Source organism: Pleurodeles waltl, unplaced genomic scaffold (assembly GCF_031143425.1).
Source record: "Pleurodeles waltl isolate 20211129_DDA unplaced genomic scaffold, aPleWal1.hap1.20221129 scaffold_37, whole genome shotgun sequence".
Classification (NCBI taxonomy): domain Eukaryota; kingdom Metazoa; phylum Chordata; class Amphibia; order Caudata; family Salamandridae; genus Pleurodeles; species Pleurodeles waltl.
Window position 1 is genome coordinate 11,342,241 of NW_027150076.1, and position 17,618 is coordinate 11,359,858.

The 17,618-nt window shown below is 51.0% G+C and overlaps 1 protein-coding gene across 1 annotated transcript in view; it reads right to left on the reverse strand.

The window, feature by feature from the left end:
• LOC138276097 (zinc finger protein 79-like) overlaps positions 1 to 17,109 on the reverse strand; it is an 80,975-nt gene extending 63,866 nt beyond the window's left edge. Inside the window, exon 1 of the mRNA XM_069219153.1 lies at positions 17,045 to 17,109. The gene's annotated coding sequence lies outside the window, so the exon portion shown is untranslated. The remainder of the gene's footprint in view (positions 1 to 17,044) is intronic.
• Positions 17,110 to 17,618: the final 509 nt, after the last annotated feature.

The window sequence follows — 17,618 nt, forward strand, 5'->3', positions numbered from 1 at the left end:
AGAGCTCGAAATCGGGACTCCCAGTGCTCCCTTCAGCGGATTGTCAGGTGAGAGATGCCGAGCTCTTGAGGAGGTTGACAGATTATAGGACTAGGCTGGGAGATCCATTCCCACACATCTGCTATGTCGCTGATCTCAGCCAAATCACATATAAATAACTTGATACTGGACTCATCCTTTTTCCTTGATTTTTTTATCTTCTTGATTGGCCTCTTGCTTTTTCCAAATTCACTTCCATTTTGCCTGACGGTATGTATCGGTATCTATGCATACAAGCATGGAGTTTGAGCTCAACAATCTGGATAGCTATGCTGTAGCTGAGCTCAAGGGATTCTGTGGAGAGAAGAAGATCCCAGCAATCAAGAGCTCCAAGAAGCAAGAGCTCTAGTAGGACCTTAGGACCTGGGAGGAGGCTTGCCAGTTAAAAGCTACAACACAGGGGAAAAAGGACAAGGGGGATATGGAGGAGTTGGAGGAGGAGATGGCTGGGAGGATGGCACTCCTGATCATGGCTCCAGAGGAGACAGAAGGACCCATGGGAGTGAGGGTCCCTGCCAGATCCAGAAAATCAGCAGTATCTCTTCCTGCAATCTGTCCCCAGAGGAGCTAGAGGTCAGGGGAGCAGAAAGGGAATTTATACTACAACTGGCCAAACTCAGGCTTGAGGAGGCAGCTGTCAATTGAGAAGCAGCAAAGGAGGAGGCTGCTGCAAAGAGGGCTCTGGAGGAGAGGAGAGCAGAAGCAGAAATTGCTCTGGCAAAGCTGTGGCTGTGAGGGCCTTGACTGAGGGGAAGTTGGTGATGGCTCATGTGATACGCATGAAGGAGCGAGACATTAAAGCTAAGCAAGTAGAATCCAGCAGCAATAGTAGCAGCAATCTGGATGCTCATGGAGAGGTGAGGGTTTGGTGCCTCGCTGCGTGATGAGGGTGATATAGACAAATGTTGTTAATTTCTCTACTTTTATTCGTCCCCTTCTAAACTATCCTGTGCCAATGTCAATCCACAGAAAAACAAAACTCCATTGTTGTATGCCCCATCTTTAAGTGTTTATAAATGGTGGTTTGTGTATTTGTTTTAAGAGTACGCCTGTTAGATAACATGAGGATGTCACCCTGCCCCCACAGACATACCTGTCATACAGCCTGAATTGCAAGAGAACCAAGAGAAGAAAAACATGGAGCTTAACCTACATAAGGAGGCAGAGACTGAGGCGGTCATTACAACATTGGCGTTAAAAGCCGCTTACCACCGTGGAGAAGACCACCAACACACCACCGCAGCTGCGGAATTCCGCCACAGCTATTATGACCCACATCTTGGAACCCGCCAAAATTCAGATACCCACACAAGTCCGCCACACCAAAGGTCAGTGATAAACTGGCGAAAACAAAACCTCCACCGTCACGCCAACAGAAATACGCCCACACTGTCAAGACACACGAATCCACGTGGCGGTCTTTCAACCGCGGTGTTTCATTGGCGGTACACACCGCTGCGCTCAAAATACACACACTCTTACAAAACACAGCCACATTGGACAATTCAAAATACACACACCTGATACACATACACACACCACTTCCACACACCCAATATAATATAAAACACACACCCACATCACCCACAAACCCCTACGACAAAAATTGAGAACGAAGCACAGAGAGAGACACAACAAGCAAGTACAACAGCATCCACAGGCACATAACACCATCACCCACACAACTTCCACGCACCTCACACAACACACCACTACATATCACCACACTTACCACCACACACACCACCCCACACATCACCTACACCACCCCATGGCACGGCAAAGACACCCCAGGTTCTCGGAGGAGGAGCTCAGGGTAATGGTGGAGGAAATCGTCCGGGTCGAGCCACAGCTATTTGGATCACAGGTGCAGCACACCTCAATTGCAAGGAAGATGGAGCTATGGCGAAGAATAGTGGACAGGGTCAACGCAGTGGGACAACACCCAAGAAATCGGGAGGACATCAGGAAAAGGTGGAACGACCTACGGGGGAAGGTGCGTTCCGTGGTCCCAAGACACCACCTTGCGGTTCAGCGGACTGGCGGCGGACCCCCACCTCCTCACCCACAACTAACAACATGGGAGGAGCAGGTCTTGTCGATTCTGCATCCTGAGGGCCTCGCAGGAGTAGGTGGAGGAATGGACTCTGGTAAGTCAAATCTTAACTATTACATCCCCCACCTTACCTGCATGCTATCACGTACCCCCACCCTCGCCCTCACCCCTATCACTCCAACTCCTCACAAATGTACCAATATCACAAACCACATATCACAACACCAAGCCCTGCATGCAACAACAAAGCATGGACACCCATTACCAAAGCATGCACACTGCACATACCCATACACCCCCCTAAACCATCATCACACAAGCTCTCACACAGGAATGCCAGCACTGGGGTACACGGTCACCCACCCATTGCACACCATGCCACACACAGATGCAATAATCATGCCTTTCCACCCCTGCAGGACTCCTACCCAACATCACCAGACAGGAGGGTCCAGACATGTCCACTCCACCCACAGAAGAGGCCCACAGTGATGACAGCACCTCTGTCCAACTGGATCTAGATGACCAGCCCGGACCATTAGGGGCCTCTGGACAGTCAGTTCCCCTCACATAGGCACAGGCCACCACAGACCTTCCCCCCTCTGGAAACACCAGCATAGCACCCACCCAGCGGGCCCATACCTCCATCCCCAGGACACGTCAATCAGCTGTGTGTCCACCACTACAGTGAACCAAGGATAACCCACCACCCCAACAACAACAGGGACCTGGGGGCAGTGGTAGTGGGCACACAGTCCAGGGGACGGAGGCCCAGGAACACAGGGGAACTGGGAGGGCTGCCGTGCGACAGGGGGCGGACAGGCCAAGGGAACCCACTCTCCACGAGGCCCTCTCCTCCATCATGGGAGCATACCACCACTCCCAGGAGACGATGGCAACGGTACTGGCCAAGTTTCAGGAGACCCAGCGCATGCAGGAGAAACAGTATATGGGCATCAGGGAGGAACTCAGAACCATCAGCTCCACCCTGGGCACCATTGTAGGGGTGCTGAAGGAACTACTTAACACCAGGAGGGACACTGTGGTACTCCAAGGGGTCCCTGACACTAGCATGGACGATGAACTGCCCACCACCTCCACCGGCGCTATTGGACAGGACGCCCCGCCACATGACGACCACACCAGCACCCCACCCCCTGCAGAGGGAGAGCCACCCCGCAAACGGTCCCTGAGATCCAGGAACAAGACAGAGCACGATGCCAAGACCCCCGCCAAGAAATGAGACCACCCTGATTGTCATCCCACTGTCGCACTTTGTCACCCTGTCCATAATTAAACTGCCCCAGCTCCACTTCCTATGCCCATATGGCCAATGCACCTGTGAGACTAATAGACTGGACTCTGCAATGGACACTCCTCCGCCATCACCCCTCACCATTTAACTTCCCCCTCCAATATTTTGCATTTAAATAAACACACCTAAAGCATAAAATGATCTGGAGTCTGTCTGTGATTTCGAAATAGTGTATTTGCAATTACATGTTCTTGAAATAGTAATGTCAACATACCTATGTCACACAGCTCTAGTCCATGAGGAATCTAAGCAGATGACACACATCTGTGAAACCGTAAGGGAAAGTGACAACTCAGTGACCATACACTGGGTGAAAACGACAGACAGTAGAGAGGTAGTAGTGTAAAAGTACATGTAGTAGGCTGGAATGTATTCTCACCTGTGTTTCACTGGAAATATTGCTGGATCACTGAGTCCCTGTTCTGCATGTCTTCTTCCTCTGCTTCATCCTCATCACTGTCCACAGGCTCCACAGCTGCCACAACACCGCCATCTGGACCATCCTCCTGCAGAAAAGGCACCTGTCGTCGCAAAGTCAAGTTGTGAAGCATACAGCAGGCCACGATGATCTGGCACACCTTCTTTGGTGAGTAGAATAGGGATCCGCCTGTCATGTGGAGGCACCTGAACCTGGCCTTCAGGAGGCCGAACGTCCGCTCGATCACCCTCCTAGTTCGCCCATGGGCCTCATTGTAGCGTTCCTCTGCCCTGGTCCTGGGATTCCTCACTGGGGTCAGAAGCCATGACAGGTTGGGATACCCAGAGTCACCTGCAAATGGCGAGGGACAACTGTTAGACACACACTAACCTGTAGGGATAACCCCAGACAACCATTCCCACTGTCTTGCTTCCAGGGGCTCACCTAATAGCCACACACGGTGCCTCTGGAGTTGACCCATCACATAAGGGATGCTGCTATTACGCAGGATGTAGGCGTCATGCACTGAGCCAGGGAACATGGCATTCACATGGGAGATGTACTGGTCTGCCAAACATACCATCTGTACATTCATCGAATGATAACTCTTCCAGTTTCTGTGCACCTGTTCACTCTTGTGGGGGGGGGGGGGGGGACCAAAGCCACATGGGTCCCATCAATGGCACCTATGATGTTGGGGGATATGTCCAAGGGCATAGAAGTCACCTTTCACTGTAGGCAAATCCTCCACCTGAGGGAAAACGATGTAGCTCCGCATGTGTTTCAGCAGGGCAGACAACACTCTGGACAATACATTGGAAAACATAGGCTAGGACATCCCTGATGCCATGGCCACAGTTGTTTGAAAAGACCCACTTGCAAGGAAATGGAGCACTGATAGCACCTGCACTTGAGGGGGGATTCCTGTGGGATGGCGGATTGCTGACATCAGATCTGGCTCCAACTGGGTACACAGTTCCTGGATAGTGGCACGGTCAAACCTGTAGGTGATTATCAAATGTCTTTCCTCCATTGTCGACAGGTCCTCCAGCAGTCGGTACACCGGAGGATGCCGCATCTCCTCACATGTCCCAGCGGACGGTGCCTATGAAGGACAACAGCGACCACAGAGTCAAACAACTCAGAGGTACGTACCCACAGTTTACACAGAACACCAATCATACACAAAAGGTGGCCTGTATGTGTGTTGAGACTAGGCCTAGGTATGTGTGACGCAGTTGGAAATTAGCCCATGTGGGCCCCTGAAATGGCAGCTGCCTGACCTCTAAAGTGGGACAATGCGATGTGAGGTAACTGCTCTGGCGTTGTACACCGTTGCGGTAGGCGGTCGGAGACCGCGGCGCAATGCTGCATTGGTTAACATTAGACCCTATGGGTCCCAGGAGCCAATGACGATGTACACCGGCGGTGATGGTACGCACCGCCGCGGACGTGACCTCCATTTTCTATCTGTTCAATCACTCGATACCTGATCTTCGACAGGAGAGGACCTACACTGCAAGTGCTGCTGTGACCTCAGTCTGGAAGGGACAATGGCTTATGCGTCTGGGGAAAGGGCCCCTGCCTTCACATCGGAGGAGTTGGAGAAGCTCGTTGATGGGGTCCTCCCCCAGTACACGCTACTCTACGGTCCTCCAGACAAACAGGTAAGTACACAGGGAGCTATGTCTGTGTGGAGAGGGCTGGATGTAAGAAGGAAGGGGGCAGAGTTCTGCGTGCATAAAAGATGGTGGGTGCATGTGCCACATGGCAAGGGTAGGGATGGGGGTCACTCACTTTGACGGTGCAGTTGGTAATGACTTATCTTCTTTCCCTGTACATTTCATGTAGGTCAGCGCCCACCAGAAGAAAGATATTTGGTGTGCCATCGTCAAGGACGTCCGGACCCTGGGGGTCTACCACAGACGGAGCACCCACTGCCGGAAAAGATGGGAGGACATTCGCCGCTGGAGCAAGAAGACGGCAGAGGCTCAGCTGGAGATGGCCTCCCAATGTGGGAGGGGTGCCCGTCGAACCATGACCCCCCTGATGTTCAGGATCCTGGCGGTGGCCTACCCGGAGTTGGATGGGCGCTTGAGGGCATCACAGCAGACACAAGGGTACACTCTCATTCAGCTGACTGTGCGCGCAGTGGAGTTGTCTGGGTGGGGGAGGAGGGCAGTGGGTTTCCCTAGGCCAGGGCGAGTTCCGTAGGCTAAGCCCCTCCATAAGGCATGGTCCTGTGGCTCCCCCACCCCACCTATGTGTGCAGATGTCGTCCATAGCCTTCTAGGCCATTTCCAAGGAATTGCACTGTAGAGCCCAAGAGCGCGGTGTAGTGCAGGGGGCTTCTGTGTCGGTCTTGTCCGCCAACAGTAGCGGTAATCCATGCACTCAACATGTCTTTATTCTGTCCCCCCCCCTTTTTGTGGTCTCCCTGTTCTTGTGTGCATTAGCATCATCAGGCGGAGGAGCAGTGGCACCGGAGCACGAGGGAGCTGCATCCTACATGGCCATGGAGGACCACACTACGGACTCTGAATTCACCAGTGGGACGGAGGGCGAGGGGAGCTCCACGGCCGGGACAGGAGCCGAGACCAGCGACACAGACTCGTCCTCTGATGCGAGCTCCCTTGTGGTGGCGGCAACATCTGTGCCCTCTGCATCTACAGGTACAGCCGCCACCCCCCCCTACCAGCACCGCCCTCCCAGCAGCCCCTCAGCCTTCGCCCCGTACCCGCTCACCCAGGAGTGTGGGCATCACCTTCGCCCCAGGGACATGAGGCCGTGCCCCAGTCACCCCTGCTGCCCTCAGTGAGGAGGCCATTGACCTCCTCAGGTCCCTCACTGTTGGGCAGTCTACCATTTTAAATGCCATCCAGGGTTTAGAAAGGCAGTTGCAACAAACTAATGCATTCCTGGAGGGCATTCATTCTGGTCAGGCGGCCCTTCACCGAGCCTTTCAAACTCTGGCCTCAGCACTGATGGCAGCCATTGTCCCTGTGACTAGCCTCCCCCTTCAACTTCCTCCACCCAGACCCAATCCCCTGTACCTCTGCCTATCCCAAGCACACCATCAGACCAGCCTGCACACACCTCACCACACAAGGGAAGCTCAGGCAAACATAAGCACCATACATCCCACAGGCACTCACACAAGCATCACACACATGCAGACACACCAACATCCACTGCCTCCACTGTGTCCCTCTCCTCATCGTCTCCCTCCTCCCTCCCAGTCTTGTCTACACACACACCTGCATGCACTACCTCTACAGCAACTACGTCCCTCACCAGCACACCCACCAGCACACCCCGCTCACGTGCAGTCACCACCCCCACTACCATTCACACGTCCCCGGTGTCCTCTCCCAGTGTGTCTGTGACACCCCCCCAAGATACACAAACGCAGGCACACACCCACCCAACAGCCATCCACCTCACGACAACCTCCAGCGCATTCACCTGCACCCAAGTCACCAAAGGTACACCTCCTACTACCACCACCTCTTCCTCCACTCCCAAACCCCCTCCAGGTACCCGTCCCAGTGTGTCCCAAAAACTTTTCCTGTCCAGCCTTGATCTTTTTCCCACACCTCCCCCACCCCGTCCATCTCATAGGTCCCGAACTAGCACCTCAGCCACAACATCTCCGGGACCAGTGGTGCCTGTAGTCACAGGTATATGGAGTGCACCGGCCACCAGGACAGCCAGTGTGGCACGGAGCCACAGCACAGCCAGTCCCCTCTGTGAAGCATCAGAAGTTGGCCAGTGCCCGGCGGGAGAGGGGGAAGACTCCAGCCATCAAAGCCGCTCCCAGGGGTCCCGGTGGGAGTGTGGACTCAGCTGTGACACCTCCCAAGGTGGGGAAGGGCCACAAGAAACCCGGCAAGTCTGGGAAGAGCAGCACGTCGGAGAAGACCGCCATCATCCCCGCTGCCCAGGAGGCCACCGCCAGCCCCATCCCCGCTGCCCAGGAGGGCCCCGCCAGCCCCATCCCAGCTGCCCAGGAGGGCCCTGCCAGCCCCAGCCCAGCTGCCTAGGAGGGCCCCGCTAGCCCCAGCCCAGCTGCCCAGGAGGGCCCCGCCAGCCCCAGCCCAGCTGCCCAGGAGGGCCCCGCCAGCCCCAGCCCAGCTGCCCAGGAGGCCACCGCCAGAACAAGCCCCACAGGGCCATGAAGGACCGGCAGCACAAGCCCCGCTGGGCCATGAAGGACTGCCAGCACAAGCCCCACTGGTCCATGAAGAACCGCGAACTCAAGCACCGCTTGAACAGGGCACCACCAAATCAAGCACCGCTGAACAGGGCACCGCCAACTCAAGCACCGCTGAACAGGGCACCACCAACTCAAGCACCGCTGAACAGGGCACTGCCAACTCAAGCACCGCTGAACAGGGCACTGCCAAATCAAGCACCGCTGAACAGGGCACCGCCAACTCAAGCACCGCTGAACAGGGTACCGCCAACTCAAGCACCGCTGAACAGGGTACCGCCAAATCAAGCACCGATGAACAGGGCACTGCCAAATCAAGCACCGATGAACAGGGCACCGCCAAATCAAGCACCACTAGCCCATGAGCGGCAGGGGCAATGACACAACTGGGACCGTCACAGGGTGAGTGATGCACTCTGGGCACCAGTCCCCCTCCAGAACCAGTGGAGAGATCCATCCACTACCTCTGTCCTTCACAGGATGAAGCACTCTGGGCACCAGTCCCCCTCCAGAACCAGTGGAGTCTGTTATCAACTTGAGAGACTGTGGCTTTGCACTCCCCAGGATTGAACAGTGGGCAAACCACCCACTGGAGAGACTTGAGGGACTGTGGCTTTGCACTCCCCAGGATTGAACAATGGGCAAACCACCCACTGGAGAGACTTGAGAGACTGTGGCTTTGCACTCCCCAGGATTGAACAGTGGGCAAACCACCCACTTGGGAGACTTGAGAGACTGTGGCTTTGCACTCCCCAGGATTGAACAGTGGGCAAACCACCCACTGTAGAGACTTGAGAGACTGTGGCTTTGCACTCTCCAGGATTGAACAGTGGGCATTGAGCTCCCTCATGGATCTGGCGTCGTGCACTCATCCGGCTGAGGTGCCCTCCCTTTCCTTCCCCCTGAGGTGCCTGTTGTATTTCTATCTGATGCCCCTGCAGTGTTCTTTCTGTTTTGATCTGGTATCGAGTGTGGGCCTCGCCCATGCATTTTGGGCCCAGTGGTCCACGGACTATAAATGGTGCAATACCTGGACTTGTATTATTGGTGTATATATTTGTTTATAGTGTATATATATTTTATAGTACAGTATTTTAATAGATTACAATGGTTACAATCATTTCCTTTGGTCTTTGCATTCTTCCGGAGGGTTTGGGGGGTGTAACTATAATGTATAGATATGTATTAGTGTGTGTGTTGTAGTGGGTGAGGGTGGGGGTGGGGGTGTTGCGTGTGTGTGTCCCTGTATTTTGCCTCCCCCTCTCCTGTGTCGTAGGTGCAGTACTCACTGTGGTCTTCGCCACCGGCGTTCGTGCTCCTGGTAGAGGAGCAGGAAGACTATCGCAGGTAGAATTTGGAGTTCCGGGTCCATGGTGTCCTCGTTCCTCGTGGAGTGCGTAGAGGTGAGCGTTTTCCCTTCGAAATTCCTGTTTCAGCCGTGTTTTAATCCGCGGTGAATCCGCCCTGGAAAAGGTGGCGGATTGGCCTGTCATAATAGTGTGGGTGGTACATTGTCTTCCGCCTGTCTGTTGGCGGTGACCGCCACGCTGTTTGTTTGTACCGCCGTGGCGGTCGGAGTGTTAAAGTGGCTGTCTTTGTTGGCGGTTTCCGCCACGGTCGTAATTGCGAATTTTTTACCGCCGGCTGTTGGCGGTATTACAGCCGCTTTAACACCGTCCGCCATGGCTGTAATGAGGGCCTGAGTCTCCTGGGTAAAACCTCTGCACTACGCTTTTCTGCTGCGTGAGACTACTTCCAGTTATCTGCACCTATGCCTCATCCTTGGCTTCTTTGTATACTATAGGGAACATGCAGAGACAGAAAATTCATGCAGGAAGAGGAACAGAGCTAAAGAAGGGGGGGGGGCTTCACTATTAGAGTCAACTGATTACAACCATGTACTACTATCTCATTGTGTTATAGTTTGTTTTACTGTGAGATTAAAGCACTTCCTTCGGACATTATGTGTCCCTCCTAATACTACCCACCACAATACCTCCGAGAAGCCTGTGACAGCTCACCCTCACTGGCCTGAGAGTTAAGTGTGGTAAGGGTTGTACTTGGCCCAGTGTTCACAACCAAAGTAGGATGTATCCCAGGACACTACTGGTAAATGACCTCACCCACCACAGATAGGCCTAGCAAACCCTTTCTGCCGATTAGCCCCTGAATTAAATCTGTCAGTTAGTGGCAAGTGGTAGAATATCTGAACGTTCCATCTCCAGCTGTTCTGAACAGAACATTAAGTTCAACCGAAGCACCTGACAACCTGCAAATACAGTAGTAGACACAGGTTACATAGGGATAGACTTTGACTCCTGGCCCTTAGATCAGAGAGGGAGGACAAAGGATATGTGTTTAGCAGGAGGATGGAGGACTCTTAGAGACAAGGAAGGGGGGATCATTGCAAGTTTTATGGAGGACCACTTAGATAAACTGGTTTATAGGGAGGAAACTGAGTTGGATTTAGAGGAAGTTGGTTGACACAAACCCCTGGAGGAAGGGGCATGATGTCAGACCTTAGCACAGGCCTTCCACAGACTCACGCCAAATGTGTCCCCACATCTACTATCCATGATTTCCTCAAGACATTCACTCTCTTCCCTCAGATTTCAAGGGTACGCCTGTCGTCGACTCAAGGTGTTATTATCTAGGGTGGGTTAAGCCTGATTGAGTCCCAGAACATGCAATCTTCTCTCCAGAAGAAAAGAAGGAGGCAGAAGAAACATGAGGAATAGATTCAAGAAAAAAGAAATGAAGAGAGGGAAGAAGAGGGAACTGGGGGGAGAAATGATAGCCTTATAGAAGGAAGGCTCAGAATGTCAGCTGAGACAGCTACAGCTGGGAAAGAAGATTCCACCTCCATCTTAGAAGACGTTTGTGCAAAGGCTTCAAACGAGATTATGCACACGTATGTGCAGGGACAGGATATTTTGGAAAGGCTTGTAAGCTTCGAGATTGCTTGTAGGGCTCAGGCCTTGAATGGTGTGTCTAAGGGGGGCACTGTAATGAGTGAGTTGCCCATAGAGGGTACAGCAGTCACTGGCTGAATGCCAGGGGAAGAGCAGATGAACTGTGAGTGAATGAAAGAAGCTCTAATCAGACTGTCTGGGCTAAAGCCAGCTCAATACCCTTAGAGGAACTCAAGTGAGTGGCAGGCGTTCCATTGAACAAATTCATTACCTGAAATGAGTGGGTGAGAGGGATGGGGTGGGGAGGATTTTTATGCCCTTAACCAGTAGATGGTGACAGAGTGACTCAAGAAGGAGTGCTCTACCCCACTTAGGTGACACCTGCCAGACATGACAGTTAATGATCCAGAGAAGATCCAGTGCTGACTCACACTTGGTTTACTGGCTGGGCTGGAGCAGATTGTCTTCAAACCAAAAGGAGGGCAGAATTCTCAACAGAGGTTTTACCCCAGAGGATAAGGTCCAGGGCAAATTCCAAAGTACCAAGGGAGGACACAGGCAAAAAGGGAATAGGGGTTTCAAGTCAGGACACACAAGGACAAGAAAAGTCTTCCAAGCTCAAAGTGATTACTTGCTACAAGGGTAACAAAATGGACTTCATGTAAGGGACTGTACCAGCTGCACTTGTGATAGCAAGTGTGTTGGCTATGGGTGAGGGGGACCCAAGAGGTACATGTTGCAGTTAATCTAGTAGCTATAGACATTTGGGAGTGGCGTATCCATCCAAAAAGTACAGGGTATATGTTGGAAGCTAATATCAACAGGAGGAATATCCGTGCCCTGAAAGGTACTACGGTTTAGAGAAGATTCTCAAGCCCAAGGAGATTCTCCCAAAGGCTACGTAACTCATGGGGTTGACATGGAGAAAACAATGACCCGAGTTCAAGTCGAAATGAATGACAAGCCAATCATGGCCTATGGAGGGATGAAGCAAGGTGCTGAATGTCCCTTGGGCAATGGTTACGTTATCCGATGTTTAGTACCAGGGCCAGAAGCTGACAGGGTTTGGACCACATCAGGTGTGTTGACCAGAGCACAGGTTGCATGTACATCTAAGGAATAGACAGGGACCAACCCTGAGTTGGAAGGACCAGAGAAAAGCAGTGAGTGGATCAGAACAGACTTTGAGAAATCACAGATTGTGGCGTTCATCATCCCTGCTCCAGATGGAGAGGAGGATGAGAAACCCAAAGCAGACCTGGAGCCATAATATACATCCTGCCCCAGGGGCACAAAGTGCGTATGTTCCTTCTTGGTCCTCATCCTCCCCTCCCGGGGCACAATGGTATTACAGAAGGGACCACAGGCGGTTGTGTAATACTGATAGCACTGGTGCATGTGTAGTGCCTGTGCTATCATGAGAGGGCATTCCCTCATTTGCATGGGTGCTTGGCACCATGCAAATGAAGGAATCTATGTGCTTCTCCGCAAAGGAGCAGACGTTGAGGCAAACATGCCCTTGGTAGGGGCACTGAAAGTATGACACAAAAAAGGTGGTGCACTCTCAGTGTGCACACTGAGGACAGCCCTCTCAAAGGAAGAACAGGGGTTTCCTGGACAGCTCAGACATCCCCCTGCAGGCACGTGTACTCACTCACTGACCCGCCTGCAAAGGGATTTCTAATCCCGCTTCAAAGTGCAGGAGTGTTGCCGTCGTACAGAGAAACACGGAGAAGCTCTGAAGCAGCTGCTCCATATTTCACTTGAATGTGCTGCCCCAGGCCAGCTTCACTCATGGCTACCCTGAGAGCAGCACATTCATCATAAAAAGTTGCATTTTCCCTGTTTGCACATGATGCACCATTGTGCAAACAGGGAAATATGCCCTATTCGTAATATGGGTTCAGGTATTTGAGTCTGGGTCAGGGTCGGAGTTGCAAGAGTTGTCAGCTGCTGGAGAACTCACCTGAGAGAAATTCCACCAGGTACAAGCTGAATGCCTTACACTGGTGGGACTTCGGAAAAGTAACCCAGGAATGAGTCAGCAAAGGAGAGACTGAAGGCATAATGTTGACTGGAGAATGGACCGCTTTACTATAAGCCTGTGAATTGCTGGGTCGGGTTAAAGGCTGTAAATCCATTAATGCACAGAGAACCTTAGCAGGATGCTTGGGATTTAGGAAGAGACAGGATAAGTTGGACTCTTTGTTCTGCTAGTTAGGGATATACAGAGATACATAGAGATTCTGTAGAAACTGTCCTACTTGCCAACTGAGACGAAAGTCACAAGGTAAGACCAGGGCACTATTGATGCCACTGTCAGGTAAGAGGCATTCCATTTGAGCGAGTGTGCACTGACATTGTTAGCTCATTTGATCCCCCCCTCGACAGTGTATCCAGAGGCGGTACCTCTGAGGAGCACGACTGCAAAGATAGTTGTATGACTCTCCTTGAGATCTTCCCAAGCAGTGGATATCTTAAAATAGTCATTTCTGACTGGTAAACAAAATATTTTTTTTAAATGAGAAAGGTGTAGAAGCCAGCTGGCATGACCTAGCACTACCCCACAGCATACGGCTGGCAAACCAGTGGGTTGGAGGAACGGTCTAACAAGACCCTGACAAAAGCTTGATGGAAACTCTACAGAGAACCTCAGCAGGAAGTGGGGTTTTCTGTTGTCATGACTATTCCTTGTTTGCAGAAAGATTCTGCAGAAAGGAGTAGGGTTCAGTCTCTTAAACCTCTGTTTGGACACCCAGTGCGAGGCCCACTCACCTCAGTGAGAGAAGTGTGGAATAGAACTTCAGAGAAGGATGCAGAGGACTACGAGATTGGCCTCAGGAAGTTCATGGCATACACGGGTCAGGTGAAGAAAGGTGAAGAAAGCCTTTGGCAAGCCAAAAGCTGATGACTGGTATGACAAGAAAGCAATACTGAGGGGACATCAGGAGGGTCAGGAGGTGTTGGTGTTGAATTCCATTTGACCAAGAGATTTGGGGGACACATAGTGCAGGCCATATAAGGTAGTACAAGGGACAAAAGCATGTAATATGTGACATGATTTAAGAGTGTCATGGTCTATAATGATTAAGCACTAATCTGTTAGGATGTGCAATCCATTGGTGATGAATCCGAACCACAGATGCTGGTTCCCTATGCCTCAGCTGGACTGCCTAGGCCCAAAGTTTTATTAACACTTGGGACTGAGCTACTTCTAGTAGGGAGAAGAGAAAGAGATGTGAGAAAATAAAACAGAGAGATGACATCCTCAGTGTGTGCTTTCCAAATATTACTAGTCTTGATCTCAATGCTGTACGTCCATCTTTTAGTGCAGGCATCAACTGTGCTCTGAGATAAATAAACTAATGAGTGAAATGTGACTTCAACACTCCACCATACGGCTCAGTAAGTTTCTTGCATATATTAACTTTCCCTCTTTCACAAACTCAGGGTCTTCTGGTCTTTGCTTCTCTGAGGAAAGGTAAACCACATCAGTTATTAGAAAATAGCTACATAATAATTTCTTGTTTCTTCCTCCAATCTCGTTTTCTTATTACCTAGAGTTCCAATCACTGGATTATTTTCCTAAAGAGTTTACTAACAGGAATTAGCTCCATTCATTGAACGCCTGGATCTGTCAAACTTTTGGGAATTAACAGACATGAATCCCTGGATGAGCAAAGATGAAATAGCCCAGTACACCCAACATGGTTGCCATTCTCGTACAAGTGGAATTCAAACGAGAATGCGGTCACTTGAATTTGCAGAGAGGAGATAAGCATAAACCAAGCACCAGTTCTACATGGCAGCACACTTCTTGGGTTCAATAAAATGATAACTGTGCGAGAACTGCCAGTGAAGGTAACTGGCTGAGTCAAAAGTGCATTAAGATTGAGGCTGCAAAGATGTGGACTTCGGGGGATTCAGTTTTCTTGTAATCCTTGGGCCAGTTCAGATGTAATGGTGCACAAGAAAGGATCATAGACCACACTTTTGATTGGACTCCCAGGCCATCAATAATGTGACTAAGACAATGCACATCCGGTTCAGAGAGATGATGAGCTAGTGGACAGGTTGGGCACTGCTTGCATCTCTGATCTGACCAGTGCATGGTGGCAGATAAACTTAATACCTAGCACCAAGGACCAGAGGACCCTCTGTGTCAGAGGGGTTGTACTAATTTAGGGCCATATCCTTCATTCTCATAAATGCTCCTACCACATTTTGGCACCTGATGAACCACTTTCTTTCAGTGCTGGAAGAGTTCTTCATGCCCTATATTGATGTTAAATCCTAAAAGGTGTTTTTCTGGATACAGGTGGTGAAACTGACTTTCAAGGCTACCAATGTAGTGTAGAGTAGTGATCAAAAACGAAAAGAATCCTAGAATGGTACAGGTGGGAATGAATAAAACCGGGGCACTCAATTCCACAGGTCTCCTACCCACACAATCTAGATGTGTGATGGATCCATGGTCACAATGTCAAGGTGAACATTATCAGTCCAAATGCACAGGCCTGAATGCCCTAGCCAAATGACTTGCAGTCTTGTCACTGCAACATGAATCAGCCTGCAACATGTCTCATGCAAGAGCCACACCTCCTAGAAAAGGACTGATTTAGGTCCAAAAGGTTCATCCATCAATGTTTGTCTTCCTCTAAATCAGGGAGTTGCAATACTATTTGCTACATCCTCCTGCCGGGAAGCATGGAATAAAATATTTGAAGAAAAGAAGAGTGTGCTGGCCATACCAATCAAACATCACTCCATGACCCAAAGATTGCCAACATTTACTCATCTACCTCCTCCTAAAGGAAATTTCTGTGACAAGTAGTGTCTGCGATACCACATCTATAGAATTATAGACGGCTAATAGTAAACTGCGGGGATGTTTTTCACTGAGTAGGTCTGAGTGACATCAAATAGACAATGAGAGCAAAGCTCAAGTTGTCGGTTATGTGAGTCTGCAAAGGATTTTATTTCAGCACAATGGAACGTTTCACCTATTTTAATGCACCTCGCCGCTCCCCACTGCCCGAACACCTGTCTGTCCAGCCTCAAGCTGAACTCTGTGTTCCCACAGAGGGGTATAAATGGGGGTGAATGTTTCACAAGTCATGGCTGTTCTACCATTGCACCCTACCAGCACAGTGCAGTAGGATGCAGTGCAGTGTGCACAAATTAATCTCAGTGCAGTAAGATGCAGTGGAGTGCACAGATACCTCACAGTGCAGTAAGATGCAGTGCAGAGATTCCTCATATTGCAGTAAGATGCAGGGTAGTGCACAGATCTCTCACAGTGCAGTAAGATGCAGTGCACAGATTTGTCACAGTGTACAGTAAGATGCAGTGCAGATTCCTCACAGTGCATTAAGATGCAGTGCAATGTGCACAGATTCCTCACAGAGTAGTAAGATGCAGTGCATACATTCCTCAGTGCAGTAAGATGCAGTGCAATGTGCATAGATTCCTCAGTGCAAGAAGATGCAGTGCACAGATTCCTCAGTGCAGTAAGATGCAGTGCAGTGCACAGACCCTCTCTTTAACACAAATGATCACCACAAACATTCCCAGGCCCAGAAGGAAAGCCCCCCAGAGGTCCCCGGATAGAAGAACCCAGCTCAGCCCAGCTCCTGGAACAGATTCCTCACAGTGCAGTAAGATGCAATGCACAGATCCCCTCTTTAACACAAATGATGACCACAAACACCCCCAGTGATGGAAGGAAAGCCCCCAGAGGACCCCGGATAGAAGAGCCCAGCTCAGCCTGGCAGAGATTTCTCACAGTGCAGTAAAATGCAGTGCAGTGCACAGATTCCTCACAGTGCAGTAAGATGCAGTGCACAGATTCCTCATATTGCAGTAAGATGCAGTGCAGTGCACAGGTCCCTCACAGTGCAGTAAGATGCAATGCAGAGATTCATCTCAGTGCAGTAAGGTGCAGTGGAGTGCACAGATCTCTCACAGTGCAGTAAGATGCAGTGCACAGATTCCTCATATTGCAGTAAGATGCAGTGCAATGTGCACAGATTCCTCAGGATTATTCAGTCTATTTCTACAAACACAGCAGAAGGTGCTGACAATCTCCTACCTGAGCAGAAACCTGTGCAGACATTTCCAGGCTCTCTCCTCCTCCTGGGGGGGGGGGGGGGGGGGGGGGCAGGTGCAGATTTGGGGTCTGGGGGGTCTGTGAGGGTCTGAAGATGAAGATAACTGCACAGACAGACAGGGGGTCCCTCCTCCCCTGCAGCAGGCTGGACACAGAGCGAGACCGGAAGTGATGTCGGCATCCGCTGCTGGTGCTGTCTCTGCCGCCGCTGACCCGGAAGAGGAAACCCTTCTCCCTTTCATATAGTGTGCTCAGTGGATTTCACCAGCAGGCGAGGAGCGCCCTCCGGTGGCCGCTGACGGAACCGCCGCCTCCAGGCTCCTGTGGATTCTTCGATGAGACTTTGCCGCGTGTAATAAAGAAACCTAAGAGGGAGATTGGATACAAAATGTGGGTAAGATGAATGTCCATGTTTGCAACGGAGTGGTGGGAATTTTAAACGTTTGAAAGTTAAAATGAAATTGTTTTCTGGCCACAAACTTCAGTCTCCCATTTGAATTGGGAGAATGAATGTTTTCCCCCTTTTCGTTCAGAGCCGCCCTGGAACCTTTAACTA